The sequence below is a fragment of the Arachis duranensis genome, chromosome 7, assembly GCF_000817695.3.
Source record: "Arachis duranensis cultivar V14167 chromosome 7, aradu.V14167.gnm2.J7QH, whole genome shotgun sequence".
NCBI lineage: Eukaryota > Viridiplantae > Streptophyta > Magnoliopsida > Fabales > Fabaceae > Arachis > Arachis duranensis.
The window spans coordinates 62478230-62484310 of NC_029778.3; positions in this window are offsets into that span (position 1 = coordinate 62478230).

Genomic DNA, 6081 nt, shown 5'->3' on the forward strand with positions numbered 1-6081 from the left:
TAGAAAGAAAAAGAAAAAGCAAGCAGAAAAAGCCAATAGCCCTTAAAACCAAAAGGCAAGGGTAAAAAGGATCCAAGGCTTTGAGCATCAATGGATAGGAGGGCCCAAGGAAATTAAATCCAGGCCTAAGCGGCTAAATCAAGCTGTCCCTACCCATGTGCTTGTGTCATGCAGGTCCAAGTGAAAAGCTTGAGACTGAGTGGTTAAAGTCGTGATCCAAAGCAAAAGAGTGTGCTTAAAAGCTCTGGACATCTCTAACTGGGGACTCTAGCAAAGCTGAGTCACAATCTGAAAAGGTTCACCCAGTCATGTGTCTGTGATATTTATGTATCCGGTGGTAATACTGGAAAACAAAGTGCTTAGAGCCATGACCAAGACTCATAAAAGTAGCTGTGTTCATGAATCAACATACTTAACTAGGAGAATCAATAACACTATCTGAAATTCTAAAGTTCCTAGAGATGCCAATCATTCTAAACTTCAAAGGAAAAAGTGAGATGCCAAAACTGCTCAGAAGCAAAAAGCTACAAGTCCCGCTCATCTAATAGTATATTCTCTTCTTTTTATCCTATTTGATTTTCAGTTGCTTGGGGACAAGCAACAATTTAAGTTTGGTGTTGTGATGAGCGGATAATTTATACGCTTTTTGGCATTGTTTTTAGGTAGTTTTTAGTAAGTTCAAGCTACTTTTAGGGATGTTTTCATTAGTTTTTATGTTAAATTCATATTTCTGGACTTTACTATGAGTTTGTGTGTTTTTCTGTAATTTCAGGTAATTTCTAGCTGAAATTGAGGGACTTGAGCAAAACTCTGAAAAAGGCTGACAAAAGGACTGCTGATGTTGTTGGAATCTGACCTCCCTGCACTAAAAATGGATTTTATGGAGCTACAAGAATCCAAATGGCGCGCTCTCAATGGCGTTGGAAAGTAGACATCCAGAGCTTTCCAGAAATATATAATAGTCCATACTTTATTTGGGATTTGACGACGTAAAGTGGCGCTCAACGCCAAGTACATGCTGCTGTCTGGAGTCAAACGCCAGAAACACGTCATGACCCGGAGTTGAACGCCAGAAACATGCTATAACTCGGCGTTCAACTCCAAAGGAAGCCTCAGCTCGTGGATAGATCAAGCTCAACCCAAACACACACCAAGTGGGCCCCGGAAGTGAATTTATGCATCAATTACTTACCTCTGTAAACTCTAGTAGCTAGTTTAGTATAAATAAGACTTTTTTACTAGTGTATTAGTTGTCTTTTGACCACGTTTCATCTTTGGTCTCAGTTTTGTTTTATTCTTCATCTTAGGGGGCCATTGATAACGTTTTGGGGGCTGGCCATTCGACCATGCCTGAACCTTTCACTTATGTATTTTCAACGGTGGTGTTTCTACACACCATAGATTAAGGGTGTGGAGCTCTGCTGTACCTCAAGTTTGAATACAATTACTATTATTTTCTATTCAATTCTCTTTTATTCTTATTCCAAGATATACGTTGCACTTCAACTTGATGAATGTGATGATCCGTGACACTCATCATCATTCTCACCTATGAACGCGCGTGACTGACAACCACTTCCGTTCTACCTTAGGCCGGGCGCATATCTCTTAGATTCCCCAACAGAATCTTCGTGGTATAAGCTAGATAGATGGCGGCATTCATGGGAATCCGGAAAGTCTAACCTTGTCTGTGGTATTCCGAGTAGGATTCCGGTATTGAATGACTATGACGAGCTTCAAACTCCTGAAGGCTGGGCGTTAGTGACAGACGCAAAAGAATCAATGGATTCTATTCCAACCTGATTGAGAACCGACAGATGATTAGCCGTGCTGTGATAGAGCATAGGACCATTTTCACTGAGAGGATGGGATGTAGCCATTGACAACGGTGATGCCCTACATACAGCTTGCCATGGAAAGGAGTAAGAAGAATTGGATGAATGTAATATGAAAGTAGAGATTCAAGAGGAGCACAGCATCTCCATACGCCTATCTGAAATTCTCACTATTGATCTACATAAGTATTTCTATCCTATTTTAATTATCTTTATTTTCTGTTTATTATTTATTATTATTCAAAAATTCATAATCAATTATAATCTTTATTTTCCTTGTGAATTTGCACTTGAATTTATAAGTTTAATGAAAATTTAAATATTTTTTAGCCACTATAGATGATTGACTGTGATTAACAACTATTCGTTGTTTGATTGCTTAGATTAGATAATTTTTTTTTTTTTTTCTTTTGCATATTTTACGTTATTATTTTTTTTTTACTTTTTTTTTCTTTTCGTTTTCGTTTACGTTGTTTTTTTTCTTTTTCCCTTTTCGTTTACATTCCCACCACCCTGTCCCCGTTTTAAATTTTATACTTTATTTAACTTTTGAAAAAAAAAAAAACATTTTTCTTCGTTGTTTCGTTGGTTCCCCTCCCCCCTGTCCCCTGTTTTCTTTTTATAACTTTCTTTTAATTTTTTATTTATTTAAATCTCGTCAGTTTTTTTTATTTTATTTAGTTTATTTTATTTTTACTTTTTATATTCTATTAGTTTTATTTTATTTTATAATTCTAAAAAAATTATTTTAGTATTAATATTTTTTTTCTTAATTTCTGAAATTAAGTTTGGTGTTACCCTGTTAATTTTATTTTAATTTTTCTGTTTATTTTTTCTTTTAAATTTTCGATTTTTTTAAATTATTTATTTAGTATTTTTATTTTACACAGGTTACCTCACAGGGACTTCTCTACACTCTGACGTAGAGAGTCCCATTTCTTTCTTGTTTTCTGCTTGTGTATGCGCAGGAATAGAGATAAAGATCATCTCTTAGACTTTGATCCTGAACCTGAAAGAACTTTCAGGCGACGTTTACAACAAGCAAGACTTTGCAAGGCTGCAGAATCCACTATGGCAAATAATAATGCTAATGCTAATGTGGTAAATCCGAATGGGGATGATCAACAGAGGAGAGTGCTTGGCTCTTATTCTGCCCCTACTGCGGATCTTTATGGAAAAAGTATTGTGGTGCCTCCTATAACTGCAAAGAACTTTGAATTGAAGCCACAACTGGTCACCCTGGTGCAACAAAACTGCCAGTATCATGGACTTCCTCATGAAGATCCAAATCAGTTTATCTCTGGTTTTCTGCAGATTTGTGATACTGTGAAGACAAATGGAGTGAACCCAGAGGTGTACAGACTCATGCTTTTCCCGTTTACTCTGAGGGATAAAGCAAAGCTATGGCTAGATTCCCAACCCAAGGAGAGTTTGGATACTTGGGAAAAGGTTGTCACTGAGTTTCTTACTAATTTTTTTCCACCAAGGAAGCTGACTAAGCTTAGGTTGGAAGTTCAGACTTTCAGGCAGAAGGACGGTGAAACTCTGTATGAAGCTTGGGAGAGGTACAAGCTACTAACTAGGCAATGTCCCCCGGACATGTTCTCCAAGTAGACCCAACTAGATATCTTTTATGAAGGCTTGGGTGAGATGTCCAAGATGAGCTTAGATACTTCTGCAGGTGGTTCATTGCACAAGAAGAAGACACCAGAGGAAACTATTGAGCTTATTGAATTGGTTGCTAGCAACCAATACTTATACTCATCTAACAGGAATCCTGTGAACTCTGAGACCTCTCAGAAGAAAGGCGTGTTGGAAGTGGAAGCTGTTAATGCTCTTATTGCCCAGAACAAGCTTATGTCTCAGCAGATAAATCTATTTACTCAACAGATGGGTGGCATGCAAGTCTCAGCTATCAACACTCAAAATCCACCCCAAGAGACATCCTATGACATGACAGGTAACTTTGTGCAAAATGATAATTATGATTATGCTCAACCTTCTTCTGAACAGGTGAATTACATGGGGAGTGGCCCTAGGAATCCCAACAATGATCCATATTCTAAGACATACAACCAGGGATGGAGGAATCACCCAAATTTTGGATGGAGGGACCAACCTCAGAGACCTCAGAACGTCAACAATAGTTCTCAGGGCGGTTTCCAGCAGAACAATGATTTGGAAGCAATATTGACAGGTTTTAGACAGGAAACCAGAGCATCCATCAAGAACCTGGAAATTCAAATGGGTCAATTAGCCACAAAGGTCAATGAAATTGATCAGAGGACCACTAATAGCCTTCCTGGTAACACAATTCCAAATCCAAGAGAGGAATGCAAGGCTATCGCCATAATAAGTGAACAAGTGGCAAGTGCGGAAGCACAATTTATGCAGGAAACCAACGCCTCCATTAGAAACTTAGAGGTGCTAGTGGGCCAACTGAGCAAGCAAATACTTGAGAGGTTTGCAAGTACATTTCAAGGTGATACAGTGGTGAACCCAGAAGAAGATTGCAAGGGTATTCAATTGAGAAGTTGTAAAGTAGCTGGCTCTGAGACCAAGGCCAATGAAGAGCTAGTTGAAAAGGAAGCTCCAGAGGAGAAGAAGGAAGAAGTAGAACACGCCCCTCCAAAGCGTGCGGACAACCCATTCCCAGACTCTCTTGACACTTATCCTACTTTACCAAAGGCTCTTGAGTACAAGCCTAAAATGCCATATCCTCAGAGACTTCAAAAGGAGACCAAGGACAAACAGTTCTCAAAGTTCTTGGAAATCTTCATAAAGTTACAAATCAATATTCCTTTTGCTGAGGTTTTGGAGCAAATGCCTATCTATGTCAAGTTCATGAAGGAGCTGTTGTCAAAGAAAAAGCGTTTAAAGGGAGATGAAACAGTAGTCCTGACTAAGGAATGTAATGCTGTAATTCAGAATAACTTGCCAAGAAAGATGCCAGATCCAGGGAGCTTTCAAATTCCATGCACTATTGGGAGCACAACCTTTGAGAAAGCGTTATGTGATCTGGGAGCAAGCATCAATTTAATGCCATTGTCTGTGATGAAGAAGCTGCAGATCTAAGAGGCACAACCCATAAAGATAGCATTACAGATGGCGGACAAATCTATGAAGCCGGCATACGGATTAGTAGAGAATATCTTGGTCAAAGTAGGTAAGTTCTTCCTCCCAGCAGATTTTGTGATTCTTGATACAGGGGAGGATGAGAATGCCTCTATAATTTTAGGAAGACCATTCCTAGCCACTGGAAGAGCTCTGATTGATGTAGAAGTGGGTGAATTAGTGCTTCGGGTGCATGATGAGCAACTAGTCTTTCATGTCTTCAAAGATATACATTCAGTAGGTGAAGAAGAGAGGTGCATGCAGACTGAGCTTGTTGATACAAACCTTCAAGAACCCCCTGATGACAGACAGCAGAATCTGCAGCTCAACCGTCTTTTGGTGACAATCAATAAAATCCCCCTTGATATCAAACCTAAGTTTGGTGTCGGGAATGCATCATCCACCAAGGAGGAGGTTCCTAAAAAGAAGAAAATACCCAGGGGATGGAGAAACAAAAAGATCCCCACTGAAGGTTTCTCCCCAGGAATGAAAGTGGTGTTGACTAGTAATCCAGTGTGGATTTATACAATAAACAGAATCCTCTCTCTGGAGCATATTGAGCTAATTTATGGAGACACAGGAAAGAAGTTCAAAGTAAGGGGTAAAGAGCTGAGCCCCTATGATCCTCCTCCTTAGAGGAGCTGACCGTCAAGCTAGTGACGGTAAAGAAGCGCTTGTCGGGAGGCAACCCGATGATTTCGTATCCTTAGTTATTTTTCCGTTGCGTTGATTATATTACTTGTTTGATTTTTTATTGAGTTTCTACTGTTTTCCGTTGTTTTACTTGTGTTTTGATCATGCAGATATTTTAAAACAGGAACCGGACACTTAGAAAAATTTTTGAACACTCTGAAGGAGGTTGATTCTGTCAGTTCCACGCTGAACTTGGGATTTTCCAAGTTCAGCGTGGCATGTGCGTGTAATTTAGAAGGGAGTCTCTGCCAGTTCCACGCTAAACTTGGAAAATTTCAAGTTCAGCGTGAAAAACGACGTCAATCAGCGTGGAAAACATGTGCCAAGAAGAGTTGCCACTACCATTCCCACGTCGAACTTGGCCTTTTTCAAGTTCAGCGTGAAAATATTCAAAAAATAAAATAAAATAAAAAAAAGAAAGAAAGAAAGAAGATAGAGA